The 15523-nt window shown below is 56.0% G+C and overlaps 1 long non-coding RNA gene across 1 annotated transcript; it reads left to right on the top strand.

Annotated features, from left to right (window-relative positions):
- The first annotated feature begins 738 nt into the window (after positions 1–738).
- Positions 739–7618, top strand: LOC119093930 (uncharacterized). Its single transcript, XR_005093720.1, has 2 exons — positions 739–881; positions 6099–7618. It is a non-coding gene; the product is annotated as an uncharacterized LOC119093930 (long non-coding RNA).
- The last annotated feature ends 7905 nt before the right edge of the window (positions 7619–15523 follow it).

Below are 15523 nucleotides of genomic sequence, written 5' to 3'. Positions count from 1 at the left end.
TGAGTTGGGTGGCGAACACCTGAGACACTGAGGCGTGAACGCCACTCCGCCTGCACTCCGGTTGACTGGACCACGACTTGCGGGTCATCGAACAAATCAGAAACGTTGGCGGAAAGTTGGCTTTCACAGGTTAGCCATGGAGGAACCCGCCGTGATGAAGTGGCGTTAATTAGTTGACAACAGTCGGGTCATAGAGATGGCTGCAACCGGGTAAACCCCCACAGTAACCAACCCCAACCCTGGTCATCAACCACTTTTCTTGTTTTCGAGTGGCAGCTTTTCCGCTGTACTCTGCTGAAATGCCTGTCCGCGGTGGACGTTGCCCTTCTGGCAAGTTTGTCACCATAGCTACCATGTCTAACCCCTGCAGCAAAAGTTTAGCCACGGATGCTCCACGACCCCGCAGTAGCAGCGCCCAAAACGCCAAACGAACAGCCCAGGAAAAGGTCAGCTGAATGTTAGCGGCGCCCGCCGCGATCTGACCGCGAGGCTGCGGCTGAAGCGGGTGGTGCCCGCCGCGATCTGACTTGCGAGGCTGCGGCTGAAGCGGGTGGTGCCCGCCGCGCTCTGACCTGCGAGGCTGCGGCTGAAGCGGGTGGTGCCCGCCGCGCTCTGACCTGCGAGGTGCGGCTGAAGCGGGCGGTGCCCGCCACGCTCTGACATGCCAGGCTGCGGCTGAAGCGGGTTGTGCCGGCCGCCGCCGGTTGCCCCAACTCCGGTCCTTCTCCGCCCGCAGAATAACCAACGACGCGCGTGAGGACGAGATGGAAGGCAACATGGAACAGGTGAACACGATGGTCGGCAACCTGCGCAACATGGCCATGGATATGGGCTCAGAGCTGGACAACCAGAACCGGCAGGTGGAGCGGATAAGCGCCAAGGTGAGCCAAGACAAGCCAAAGTGGGAATAACCGCCAAGGTGTCGCTGTGCCCTAACGGTGGCTCGGGGCCGCGGACTGCACGGGTCACTACAGGGCCCGTGTTTGATGCTGGTGCTGGTGCTGGTGCTGGTGCTGAGGGTTGTTTGGTGCGGGATAGTGTATGGTGCTGGTGCGGGGAAGTGTCCGATGGTGGTGCTGGGAGTTGGGGCACTAATGTTTAGGCTAGGACCGTGGCTAGTGCTGTTTCTGGGCTTGTGTCCGGCGCTGTTTCTGGGATTGTGTCCGTCATTGTGTCCGTCTGTGGCGAGTGTATGGTGCTGGGGCGATGTGTGGTACGGGCACTGTGCTGCATGCTGTGTGACTATGTCTGACACTGACAATAGGATAAGTGTTACGACTGCAAGGCTGGTCAGTCTGATGCTGGTGCCTTGGTGCAAAAGCTGGTGTGCTGCTGCTGGGTTTGTCTGTTGTCTGAATTGTAGTCGGCTTGCGTCGTGCTTTGGTATGTTTCATGTCTGGTCCAATGCTGAGCTTTCCCCTGGCTGGGACTGGGCCGTGGTCTGGTGCTGCGACTGGCGCGGGTCGGCTTTGTGTGTTCATGTCTGGTCCGATGCGGGGCTATCTATCCCCTGGCTGGGGGACTGGGGGCCGTGTCTGGTGTGCTGCGAATGGTCGCGGGTCGGGCTGTGTTCATGATGTCGGTGCCAGGTCTGTGTCTGGTCTAGCTCTGGGTTCTGTATCTGACCAGATGCTGAGACGGCTGGGATTGTCTGGGGCGCTGGAACTGGAGCTATCAGCACTGGGCGAGATCTGGTCTGGTTTTGACCACGGCTTTGTACTGGGCCTGCGTTTGGTCTGGTGCCGGACCTCTGTCTGGTACAGACGGAAAGCAGTAGAGTAGAAACATTACTGTGCCGACGTGCCCGGGTTTCATGTCGTGACGTTGTGATGCCTATAGTCGGATCGAGAGTGTACTCTGCAGGTAGTCAGTTGGCTGGTGTGGCATGGGGAGGTGGGCAGGCTAGGCCTCCACCGCCAACATCCACCGTAATGCTAGGTGTTTGTTGTTGTCTGTGCGTCGCTGGGTGAAAGGACATGGTCAGGAGGAGGTGTCCTGCAACTATATGATTTACTTCGATGCTTGTGGCGTCTGTAAGTCGGTAGCTTTGTGGTTTCTTGTGGGTGGCTTGTCTCTGACGGCGCATGCCGAGTACAGGCCGCGGCGTGTCGGGGTCGGCGCTGGTGTCTCGTGTCTGGGTGTGGTTTGCCGGGGTCGGCGCTGGTGTCTGGGTGTGGTTCGCTGGAGTCGGCGCTGGTTGTCTCGTGTCTGGGTGTGGTTTGCCGGGGTCGGCCGCTAGTGTCTGGGCGTGGTTCGCCGGAGTCGGCGCTGGTGTCTCGTGTCTGGGTGTGGTTCGCCGGAGTCGGTGCGGGGGTGTCTCGTGTCTGGGCGTGGTTCGCCGGGAGTCGGCGCTGGTGTCTGGGTGTGGTTCGCCGGAGTCGGCGCTGGTGTCTCGTGTCTGGGTGTGGTTCGCCGGAGTCGGCGCTGGTGTCTCGTGTCTGGGTGTGGTTCGCCGGGGTCGGCGCTGGTGTCTGGGTGTGGTTCGCCGGGGTCAGCGCTGGTGTCTCGTGTCTGGGTGTGGTTCTGGGGTTATGCGAGGCGTCCGGCGCCTGCGCCCGTCGGACCTGGTCCCGTCACGTGGCCCGTGCCATCGCGCCGTTTGGGCCCGGCACGGCGCCGCCGCTAGAGGGACTCGCTGCTGCATGGGCGCGGCTTGCAGTCTAGAGAGGGCGGCGGCCGCCGAGCGCCGCCGCCGCCGCTGTACAGAGGACCGGGAACCCGGCATGGCGTGTGACCCTTCGGCACCGCCGCCGCCCCGCCCGCCGCACCGCCCTCTCCGGCTCTGCGTGTGTCGTGTGTTGAGCCGGCCGCCACCCACCGCCGCCGCCGCCGCCGTCGGCGGCGGCGCCGGCTGGCCCAGCTCCGTAGTGTGCCCTCCGCTCACCGGCACCGCCCGCCCTGCGTGACCATCCTCCGGCCCTCTGTGTGCGCCCCTCGGTGTGTAGACGTGTGTGTCGCGGCACGCCCCTCCCTGCGCGTCACCGCCGCCTGTGCAGACGGCCGGCCCGCCCTCACGTGCACCGGGCCCGGGCCCGCCGCGTGCCTGCCTCCCCGCCTTCCCCGCGCCCCGGCTGCTAGGCGCAGTCCTGCCGCGCCGCACCGCCAACACTGCTCCCGTCTGTTTGTAGGCCAACTCTAACGCGTCGCACGTCGCCGCGGCATCCAACAGAGCTGGAAAGCTTTTGAAATCCGCCTAAACGCAAAGTAAATGTATGTTTCTCGTACTTGCTCTTTCTTCCCTCCTCTCTAGCTCCCTGTTTCTTCTTCTCAACCTCAATTTCTGTTACTCTTCTTTTCTTTCCTGTTTTCGTGTCTTGGTCATGTAATCATTCCACTTGTTTTTTTTTGTAATAATGTTGTTATTAATATCCATACATCGTCCCATAGTACTTGTTTTTTTTGTGTGGTAATAATGTTGTTATTGATATTCATATATCGTCCCATAGTACCTGTGTTTTGTCGTAATAATGTTGTTATTAATATCCATATATCGTCCCATAGTACCTATACATATTTTCAATGGAGCCCCTTGTTGCTCCACGTATCCTTTCATTAAGTGACGAATGAGTTGTTCTCGCACATATCTTTGTTCTGACCTTAAAACGAGCCCTCAGACCTGTCTTTTTTGTAAACCTTGTTTCGGGTTTTTGTTCTGAGGTGGCATCAACTTTCCGTTTTCGTTAGTTGACAACTTTCTGTGTTCCCGGGTCTCAGTGCTTTTTGTGACTTGCCCGTCGATCGGATCCTTTTGATATTTCTCGAACTTGCTTTCTTGTCTCCCTAGCGCTTTTTCGTCCGTCTTGATTTTCCTCTGCTATCTTTCTTCCGTTCGGTTTGATGTTCGTAATGCTTTTGTCCGTGTTGAGTTCTCCCGCCCATCTTCCTCGGCTTTGGTTTGGTCTCCGTGGCGCTCTCGTCCGTCCGTAGTCTGGCGCGCTCGCCCGCCGTGGGCAGGCTACTCGCTGCTCTTGATGTTGTCTGTTCTGAGCTTGTAGTCCCTGTGACACGGAACACCATGCCTTGCGGTTGAAGGATGGCTAGCCGCCCGAGGAGCCCGCGTACGGCTGCATTGTAGCCGCAGGCGGTTACACGAGTCCGAACAAGACTTAGATTAGTCTGTCGGCAAGCCTGTTGCGTACGGTCAAATGTAGTCGGCAGACGTTGGCTACACGGACTCCGAGTCCAGTGCAGATAGAACGCGATGACGTAAGCGTAGACGAGCCGTCCGCAGTTGAGTTTTGTCGTGGATTGGCATGCAGGCAGCGTCTTTAGAACCCCTGACAGACAGGTGTGCGGTGCGCACAACTGGAATTTTTCGCCGTCACCATAGTCGAGAGACAGCGGAGGCGGGATCTCGTGATCCGGCGGCACTATGTGCCAACCCTGGGGCTCGTGCCTGGAAAGTAAGAAGGTGTGGGACGCCCGCTGTGTCGCTTCACTCGATGCGAAAGAGGTCCCCCGGTGTCTTGCCCGATTAGAATATCGGTGATCACAGTATGGTCTGCCGTAGAACGCGCTGTTTGGAGGATGGGCTCCAGAAGCACACAGCATTCTCTTCGTTTCTGGCTTTCCGAGCCGGGCGCCGTCAATGCGGTTTGTTAAGATTAGGTTTTAATGAGAAAGAGGTCATTGCAATCGAGTTTACCCGCGTATACAGTGCAGCGTGCTTGTGTGGGAGAGCCTTCAGTCTATCCAGCTCACACATTGGCCACGGCGTCTTGATCGTACCCGTCCTCTGCCCAGTCTATACCTGTCCCACCCACCCGTTACCCATCCGTCCGCCGCATTCGAAGGCTTGGGCTTAGCGGCAGAGGAAGAGGACCGCTTGCCATATTTTTGGTACTGCGTGGAGCATTTGCCACGCAACTGATGCTCATGCCCATACCCACGCTCGTGATCTTCCCAGAATTTCTCTCGAATCCAGCCTGCCACCCATTCCATACGGGTACCCATGGGTCCCCCTGACCATTGGAGGGCTCTATTGTCCCAGCTCTGCTGTGCACCCGAAAAACCACGTCAGCACGCGCCAGTCTTTTCAAAACAGCGGGCGCTGGTTGCACACCGGCGCTTCCCGCAGTTTTTATCTCGCATAATCAGGCATCGTACAGGCCACTTACGTACACACGCACAACAGAGGCTGCATGCAGCCCTATGATTGTCAGCAGACGTTTGCCGACGTTAGAGAAAGCCGCACCGCCTTACGGGGAGGTGCGTTTTGAACAGTGAACACGAAGTACGTCTGCTACCAAAATAAGCGATCTACCGTCCATTGGTATTTTTTCCCAAGAATTCATCGGTAAATGATAGTGAAATTGAGACAAGAAATGAACATGACGCGCACTATGAAGTTGCATGCCGCGGTCTATCCTAATTCGTGGCGCGTAAATTATACAGCCCGTCTGACTGAGCATTCGATGGGGTAGCCGCCACCTGCCGTCGGTCGGGGACATCCCTGACGTTCAGGTCCAGGGCGCCGCAGCTCGCTGAGGCACGTCTCGGCGCCGCCGGCGCTCCGTGCCTGCTCCCGCCCGCTCCTCCCACTGCATGACCGCCACGTCCGCTGCCTGCTGCACTGGACTGTTGCGCATGTGCTTGTGTGCGCTTGGCGCGCAGTAGCGGCGGCCCGCCAGCTGACGCCGCCGCCAGCGACCGTCCCACGCGTCGTTCACGTGCGTGGTGGCCCCGCAGCGTCGCGTCGGCGACGTTGGCCGGACCGGGATCGGGGGGGGGGGGGGGGGGGGAGGGGGGAGGGGGGACGGAGGTTGCGACGGCCAAGTGTTGACTGTGGAGCCGGCCTGGCTCGCTGCTTTGTTTGGTGTAAATATGAATGGATTCGCTGCGGATGTAGAGCCGTCCTCGACTGGCGTGTGGAAGCGTCACGCTTCTGTGACCCGTTGCGGGCTTGAGGGGTCGCGGGTCGCCGGCTTCACCAGCGATCGGCCTGGCGATTGTGACGGTGATCGGCCGGCCTGCCGGCCGGTGACGCGGCGTCTCCGCGTCGGTCGCGGCGGCCGCGGACGGGCGCTCTGACGCGCGCCGAGGCCCGCCCGATCGGTGACGCCTGGCTCCCACTGACCACGCCCCGAACCGTGTTCCAGAGCCAGTCGAACGAGGCCCGCCTGAAGCTGGCCAACGACCGGGCCAACAGCCTGCTGAAGAACGCGTAGGCGGCCGGGCGGCACCCGTAGGCTGCGCCCGGCAATCCGCACCCGCCGTCAGCCCCGCCCGTCGACGCCGCGGCGGCGCCGGCCGGTCGCGATCGGCTGGCCGGGGACGCGCCTGTGGGCGACGCCGCCTGTGGGCCGGAGACCTGTCCGCTACCGGTCATCGGGACGGCCGGGGGGCTAGTCTGCGGTCGGCGGTCGGTGCCGTCCAGCAGCCCGTCCCTGGTCAGCCGGCACGAATGGTGTCTCCCTCGGTCTATCTGTGCCGGCTAGGGGGGATAGGGGCTGTTGCCTCCCGCCTACCAGTGACACCTCGCGGCGGCGCGGCGTCGATGCTTGCCATCCTCTCTGCTCTCCTCCGACACCCCCTTCCTTGCCCGCCCCTGCCGTCGCCTTCCCTCTCGCCCCGTCCTGCCTGGAACCCCAGCTCGCTAGCAGCCGGCACGGCCAGCTCTGGCCGTCCGGCGCCGGTGACGTTACATTCCGGCCGCACCACTGGCGGCGGCGGCGCGCGTGGTGATCGCCGGCGCCGCCGCCAGCGGCGCGGTCAGCGGAGCGGAGTGCTCGCCTACATCGAATCGGAGGGGCCGGCGCCGCCGCCGCCGCCGCGGCCGGCGGCGCGCGCGCGGGCCGCGATGGAACGGTTATCAAAACACGCAGATAACGACTCGTTTGTTACAAATCGTAGTGAATTCCGTTGCGACTGGTGCAACCCGTTGCTTCTACATCGTGTGTTGTTGCGTTGTTCGTGTCGTGTGTCGGGGCATGGGGCGTTTTGTCCCCGTTTGTAAGCGTTAGGTAGCTGGTCACTAGCCTCTAGCACGCACCGGAATCGTCGCCGTTGGTCAGACGTCTGTGATTGGTCGGACACGCAATACGAGCAGTTCTCCATTGGTGCCGGCTGCGCCTCTGCTTCCCTATAGTAATACTCCGTGGGATCGGGCCTGGAGTCGTTGCGTCGGTGGGGAGGGTTTATCATAGGCCAACATTAGGACGGGCTGGCCGTCGGCATCGCAAGTCTCGATCAAGCGGGCGGCGAGGCCCCTGCTGGCCATACTTTCCCGTGTTTAGAGAGGGAACTGCATCGCTCGTTGGATGTTTGTTTGCTCCTTCGGAGACGCAAAATACCATGTTTACGCCGTTGTTTGCGTTGTCTGTTCATCCTACAGCAGATTAGGCGATTTTACTAGCGTATTTATTGCCGAGCGGCGGAGCAGTAGGCTGTAGTGTAGTGTTTGCACAAGTTTAAGCGCCGTTTGTATAAACTGTACATAGTCACGACGGTCGTCTGCCTTTGTGGTGATTCCTCTCGAGTTGAGCCTCGTGGTGATTTTCCTCGTCTTTGGCCGGTCTGTAATGCTTCCGTTGCTCGCAGTGCTGTCCGGCTAACAGTTGGACACGGCATTATGGAACTATACAGCTGGCAGTTTATCAATATAACCGATATAACAGGACGGTGGTGTTGCGGTAGCGGCGATTGACGGATGTCGCCGTCACTTGTTAATCAAGGCGGCGCATGTGTCTGGCCGCTGTACCGATGTCACAACCTCGAACGCGTCGGAAAGAGTAAAACAGACAACCCGCCGGGGCCGTAGCTGATACTGCCAAATGCTGTGGCGGATGTTCACAACGGGTCTCCTACCCATAAACTTCAGACTTCAAAATCATCATCATCATCATGAACCGCGGCCGTGAGAGCGCGCGCGCCAAGAAGACCGCTGCCAACGTCGACACACCGTCTGGGGACTGCACGAAGGTTGCGTGCTCCCGTCTGGTCCGGAGTCGTACGGGGTGTACAAGTGTACGCGGTGCGCCCCGGGGTACTGTTCGAGCACAGCTCCGTCAACACGGGGGTGGTAGACTGCCGTGCGGCTAGGTTCCTCCGCCACCAGAACTGGAGTGTACGGCGCAGTCGCGTGTACAGTGAGCGTCACCGGCACCAACACGCGAGACTAAAGCCACCGTGACAGCGTCTTTGATGAAGGTGGTAGGGCCGTGTCGGAGTCCCATGCGGGGGGTCTCGGGTTCGTGTCCCGGTCTCGGATTGGCATCCCGACGCGAGACCGACATATTATGACGTAGCAAGGGACGGACATCGCGCTGGCTGAGCCTGAACCGTCCACCCGTCAACCCACGAAGGCGCATACGTGTGCCAGCGTCATGCGTCCCTCACGCAAACCATGGGTCCGCCTGCTGTGGGGTGTTAGCAAGACCGAGATCAGATCACAGTAATCAGGCCAGATAAAGACGTGAAGTCAGCTGCACGGCGCGGGTCAATGCGGACGCTGTCTATAAATTACAACAGTGATCCCGTCACCCTCCGAGCAATGAGTCAACGGCCTCCGACCAATAGGTCAGCGCCCTCCGACCAATTGATCAACGCCCTCCGACCAATGGATCAACGCCCTCCGACCAATGGGTCAACGCCCTCCGACCAATGGGTTAACGCCCTCCGACCAATAGGTCAGCGCCCTCCGACTAATGGATCAACGCCCTCCGACCAATGGGTCAACGGCCTCCGACCAATGGGTCAACGCCCTCCGACCAATGGGTCAACGCCCCTGATCAATGGGTCAACGCCCCTGATCAATGGGTCAACGCCCCTGATCAATGGGTCAACGCCCTCCGACCAATGGGTCAACGCCCTCCGACCAAAATGCGTCAACGCCCCCGACCAATGAGTGCGCCAGAAGTGCACAGGACAGCGACCACTGTGTTTCCAAATGTGTTTGTGAACAGAGTACGCCGAAGTGAAAAGATATTGGGCTTGAAGCTGCGTGGACGTGTTGCTCAATTTGTTGTGACTAACATCCAGCGAAAATGATTTCAGTCACAGTCACCAAAAATGCCGACTTTCCCAAATGCATGGCATTCGTTGATGAAATCTATCAAATGTTGCCAGGCTCCAAGTCAACCAACCAATCAAACATCTATTGCAAATGCGCACGGGAATGCCTAACATCAGTGCGCATCTGCCTGCCAAGCTCAGGAAGAGAGAAAGTCCAACGCCTTGATCAGACCGATCTGCTGAGGGTAGCCAAAGCCGACAGGTAGCATTGTTTTATGTTATGTTATCAGACACAGGATAATGACAGGTCTGTCATCACCCTGCTTGTCGCATGCCGCAAAAGGTGTGCTTCCGTGTTCTGTAACGCGTGGCATATGTTTAACTCGAGTGATGTACATCTAGCTGCAGCTGACGTGCTGAACCTATCCTAGCACGCAAAACTGCACCGAACCTAGCAGCTGACGTGCTGAAGCTAGCCTAGCCTACACAACCGCACCGAACCTAGCAGCTGACGTGCTGAAGCTAGCCTAGCACGCACAACCGCACCGAACCTAGCAGCTGACGTGCTGAAGCTAGCCTAGCACGCACAACCGCACCGAACCTAGCACGGCGCAGCCGTTTCCGTCTCGATGTTCAAGCACGATGTCAATGGGCCGTCCTCGACAGGCGTGATCATGCTCACTACAACTGCACCCGACGGCGGCGGCAAAGCGCGCGGCGCGAAGCTTCCGTCACACCCGGAGCTTCGGCCGGCACGGGCAGGGGGAGGGGGGGGGGGGGGTAGCACGCGCGCGCGGGCGTGTGGGAGTGGTACCGGCCGGCGGCCGGAAATTCCCTGGCGGATCTCGAGATGCTCGCCCTCTGGCGAACTCTGCGTCTTTGCTGGAAGCCGTGATCGTAGAGCGGTCCACCCGCGGTGAGCGGCCGAGTGTAATCCGGGAAACGCCGCTGCAGTTTTTGGCTCTGACCGCAGCCATCGCAGCCGGGAGCGGTCCTCAGCAGGTGTGTATGTATCATGAGGTCTTGAGGGTGGATGGCGGTCTGTGGGTTTGAAGGTGTGGCTGGGGAGGCAGGATCCTTTCACTCTTGGAATAACCTCATTGGATCGTGCTTTGCATGTGTACGGGGTTCCGCGATCCGAACATTTCAGACGAAGAAATGTGGGGTGTTTTTGTATCTCTGAGTGTTCTAAAGCTTTCATCACTGGTGTCGACAGCCTCTTTCGAAATATGTGCCCTCCGGAACAGTTTGCACCCACAGTTTGTATCCAGTTGTTCTTATCATGCAGTTCCGCTTCTGTCCGATTTCGAATTTTCTGGTCGGACAGGACAGCTGTTCACGCTCCCCTGGGGTAGCGAGGGCCAACAATATTGTGCTATACGATCGATAGCTATTTAACTCGTGGCAAAAATTTGGAAATTCGGCCTCATACTACCGCTTAAGGCTGCTGTGTTCTTTTCCGCGTTCGAGACGTTGTAGGTGGACGAATCTTCGGTGTCCTCGGCACGGGCCGACCGCTGGTCAAAGCTGCGCATGCGAACACTGACTAACCTCATATACATGCTGTGATGTTTGAAATTGCCGAACTGAGTGCGAGATGGGTCAGCGCTCAAGTCCTTGTCAGGGCGCGGGCTTCAGCGGAGTGGGACCTATCCATGGTCTTGTTTTAACCGCACGGCCGGTACGTCAATGCGCGAACGGGGTCAGCACAATCATATTCTTCTCCGGGAGGCGCCCTGTTTGGGATGGAACGAGCAGGACAGTGGCTCAGGTGCGTGTTCTCGCATAAGGCGGCAACAAATCCGAAGGAATGTTGTTAAGTGCCTCCCCGTCCCATACTTAGCCGGCTGGAGTACGTACCTTCCGATCCGTCTGCTTATGGCGGAGTGGATTTAAGTTAATTCAGGCGCTCGTCCTTGCCCCTGACTGTGATGCCCTGCGGCCGGTGGCAGCGGCCGCGCTAAGGGTCAAGTGACGTGACGCGACACGATGGACCGTGCAAGCATAGCGGCACTTTAAAGGACACGGAATTTTGACAGATTTGGGGATATTAGTTATAACGCTTGGTATACTTTTAAATGGAATAGACTGCACTAGACAACACAGTATCTCCGTTTAGCAAATATGCTCCGTAATACGTCATTGTTTGCGTAAGTCATTTTACTGTGCACAACATTAATTAAGAGTCAATTGACAGTCATAATATCAGAACATCGTGCTCACGAACGACTCGACGATCATATTCTTATTAGCCTTGATTGCCGCATGCGTTATGGAACGGTATGATTTGAATGACGTGATTATGACGTCACGTATGCCTGGGTGACCTTGAAATAGGCTCCCCGAAGAAGTGTGCTTATCTTCGCGGACGTCTATCTCAGAAACTAAGGGGTTTGGGTCGAAGAATGACAGATTTGTGAACTGCACAGTATGATCTTCAAGATGGTTATTTCAGTTCAAAACCCCATACAAATAAGAAACACTGCCTTTGAGTGTTTATCGCAAGTCGTTATCGTCGTTTAGCCGGCATTTTACGACCGGGCGGTGGGGGTAGGATTGGGGGTTCATGACTCCGCAATACTCACTGCTAAGAGTAACCGCTGATATGAGGAATCCATCTGATGTAAAGACTCTCCAATGTAGTCTTTAAAAAGAAGCATTTAAAACGTGCCAGAAAAAATAACGTCATTGGAACATATCCCCGTGTAGTCACACCACACGCTTGTCCAGTGCGGTCTAGTACTGAAAGGCTGACAATCCCTCCCGCTCTGAAGGCATTTCTCAACACCGGCTACGCAGCTCCACATATTTAAAACCTATGAAAGAAAATGAATCGGTGAGCTCGTTCCGCGCGCCTGCAATATCCAGGCTTAGCTGAAGTTAAGCTCAGCAGCTTAAGTTAAGACTCGGCCTGCAAGCCCCACTTGTCCTTGTAAAGCCACAAACCGCACGCCTCTGGCACCTCCACCATGAACTTCATGTGCCGGGGAAGGCGGCGGGCATTCATGTCGATACAAATGCACACCGCTGTGCTCGGCGGGCTTTGCGCACTCAGACGCAGACCAAGCATTTGGAAATTTCGTGCGTTTTGATGATCAGTCAGATGTGGGTGATCGGGGTACATAATGGGTGAAGCCGGCTTCATGGTGTCGAATGTTCCCTCTACTAGCACGTGGTCAACTGAACCACGCTCGACTCCTCGGGCTGACCAGCAAGCGACCTGGAAGTGGGCATTGGCCCGGTTGCCGAGACCGGACCAGATTTTGATTACGTAGTTCCTTATACGGATTACAAGTGCTGTTTGCATGACCGTTTTGCACAGAATCCGGATTTCCGAGCGCAATGGAAACGAGGCCAAGGTTGATTCTTTCAAAACCGGTCTCGAGTCAAACTCACCGGGGCCCAAACAGAAAAAAAACATGGAACATGCAAGCCACAGAGGCGTATTGCCACCACCGGCAAGGAAAAAGCAAATCACTTCTGTGGAACGTACGCTGAAATCTCGAGGCTTACCCAAAAATGTAACCACAGACTACCCAATCAGAGGAGAATCCAATCAAACTGTCAATGCCGTTCAGTGACAGTGGCGTCAACAAAGCTTCTGCGGTCTGCTTTCCAGACGTTGGTCGTAAACTGCGGTGAGAAAGCTAAAAAAGTTAAGAGCCCTGGTCATGGTTCAACTTGAATGACATATTAAGCCAACCAAGCTCCCGCACGCAATGGAAAGTGGTAAAACGCGTCATCAACATGATCTGAATAAAGAATGAAATATCTGCTTTCTGGATAATCGTTGCGATACCCAAAAGGGACAAACTCCCTCAAAGACAACGAGCTATAAATCCATGAATCTGTTCAGCTGCGTAGGCAAACTAGCTTAAGGAATGGGCAAAAGCCACCTCCAGCACTTGCTAAAATTAAATAATACATCATCTCGAAACAAGCTGAGTTTCCACAAGGGACAAGTAGCTGGCACGCGTCATCCAGTCATTTTTTAAATGTTTCTAGGAGCTGAAGCTGCGTCGACCATCCCTGGTCTAGCTGGACTTAAAGCGGGGGGCAATATATGCCATTTATGGAAGTCTGGGTTTCAAGGTGTCTGGGTCTAGGTCTGGGTCTGGGTCTGGGGTTTTCAAGCACGCGAAAACGTGGTACACGAAATTAAGTGCAAACTGTGTGAAAGAAAAAATTATAGAGGAAATAGTCCATATACGGGAGTCCATACGCCCTTTTTGTTTTCAGATGCAATAAACACCAGCGAGGGGCTAAAAACAAACCAGGGAATACCCCTTTCGGTGACCAATTTTTGGCAAAACACGCCCAGGCTGAAATCCGGGGAGGTGTAGACACTATACCCTCTTTTAGAGCTTAACGTCATCTACAGTGCACAGGAGCATCCAGACAGGAAAATAAGTGAATCTATTCCTGGCGACCAGATCTTAATGTACAGGGCTCATCGTGGTCGATTATGCGAATGTGAGAAGTGTCTTGATGTGTGATGCGTGCTAGCTTAAATCGCTTACATGTATGGATGATGCCTGACTCGTGATGCGCGATACCTCTTTAATTGAAATCGTTTGCATGCATAATCGATGCGTGATGCCTGTTTACTTGAAATCGCTTGCATGTTTGAAGGAAGCATGATGCGTAATGCCTGTCCACTGGCAGCCATGTGTGTTTTGCAAGCCAAGCAGTTTGCATGTACACTAGGATGTGTCATCGAGGGGGTGAATCTCTTGTAATCAGCTGTGACAAAGTTTTTCCTTGGCACGCGGGTTGATGATAAGCTTTCAGGTCTGTCGCACCGCACCGATGTTGATATTCGTGAGGCGAGAGCAGTTTTTCTTTGATAGGCCAAGAAAACCGCATTCGATACCAGCGCCACCTACTTTACGCACTGGAATCATCCTCCACCGAGCCTCAAAGCTGCCACTTTCCACACTTCTGGTACTTGGCAGATTAAGTGTGAAATAGCATCACGAAGAGCATCAGCAAAACATTGCCAAATAGCTTTTAAGCAAATTTTTAGTAAAGAACATTAACTTTTAGTTAAACCCAAATCTGTGCAGCTATGAAAATGCCCCAACAGACCGAGTTAGGCTCAAGTTCGTTATTGCTAACGCATCATTGTGATGTTGGTGCTTTTTGCATGGGAGATATGGGCTTTTTAGCATAATTTTGCCTGTACTGAAACATTTCTTTCGAACAATTACTTGCATGAGCATGCCGAAGGCTACACGGTCGCGCGCAAAACATTTTATGACAGGCCACCCGGCCCTACTGTCCCATCACCAGCTGCCGACTACGGGAAAACCTTGAGGTACATCAGGTGACTGAGCGCATCGAAAAGGAATCTCACTAATACCATCTTAAGACCGCGACAGTAGAAATCAGGTTACTGTGGATCGACGAAACGACCCCTGTTCATGATTTAAAATACATGGCAAAATTGATTGAGAGGGATTGATATCATGCAAACAGAGCTATCAGCAAGAAATCAAAGAAAGAAAGACGGTGACACAGCAACTCCGCCACTGCGAAATTCAACAAGCTTCTTGATGTCGCGAAATGCCAGTGCAAGCCTCAGTGCGGTTTTCCATGCCCAATTGCCTGCACAGTGTATCAGGAAGAGGTTGCCATGATGGGCCAGTGCAGGCACCAGAAGCTTACCTTGGGGTCATACGACCGGGATACGATTGTGACTAGGGAGGCTGGCGAGATGCGGAGGGTGGCCAAACAACTCCAGGGGCGTCGTGGCTCGTCCGCCAGTGAAACGGTGTCTGCTGCTGAGCCTGAGTCGCCTTCCCCGCCGACTGCTGAGCCCGCGCCGCCTGCTGAGCCAGCGCTGGCTGCTAGTGCTGACCCCGAGCCTGCTCCGGGACCAAGTGGTCTCAGCGCTGACCAGTCAGCTGAGAGCAGGGGTTCATGTATTCATTCACTGTTCCGTACATGGTGGAGGATGGCGACGACGCCGATTGTTCGTTCCGGTTGAGACCACTGCCACCATAGATTATAACGTTAACGATCTAGCACCGCTCTGGCGGTTGACAGCTACGATGGCTCGAAACGGATCGCTGCTGCTATCATCGCCTTTCAAAAAGAAAGCAGAGACGGACTGGCTATCTGAAATGAAATATCGTAGATCCTAAGAAGACCTGCTGCGCAAGAGACAGAAGGAGAAAAGAGACGGCTCGTCAAAGTGGTGGAGCAATCCACGAGTCAGGTTTGACCGTCCTCCACTCCGACGGCCGCGAAAGCAGGAGCTGCATGAGCCACGCTGAGGCGGACGAATGCCATCGAAAAACACGTGGTTGTCATCACTGAGCCAGGCAGCCGCTACGTGACTCGTTTTACGCCCAAGTTCGGCCGCGCCCTGCACTTGTTCAACGAGCTACACGCTGTGAGCCCGCAGTGCGACGGTCACATCAATGTGCTCAGCCGCGTTGGCACGGCCGTCAACACCGAAACGATAGTCGATGTGTTCCGGCTGTTTGAGCTGGCCATCGAGTCACCCGAACACTGGTTCATCTGCCAGCTGCGTGGCAACGAGCTGCACCTCCTCCATCTGCTGCTG

Source organism: Pollicipes pollicipes, unplaced genomic scaffold (genome assembly GCF_011947565.3).
Source record: "Pollicipes pollicipes isolate AB1234 unplaced genomic scaffold, Ppol_2.1 Scaffold_4002;HRSCAF=4701_pilon_pilon_pilon, whole genome shotgun sequence".
Lineage (NCBI taxonomy): Eukaryota > Metazoa > Arthropoda > Thecostraca > Pollicipedomorpha > Pollicipedidae > Pollicipes > Pollicipes pollicipes.
The sequence above is the reverse complement of the archived record's forward strand: the minus strand, read 5'-3'. Positions and strand labels throughout refer to the sequence as shown.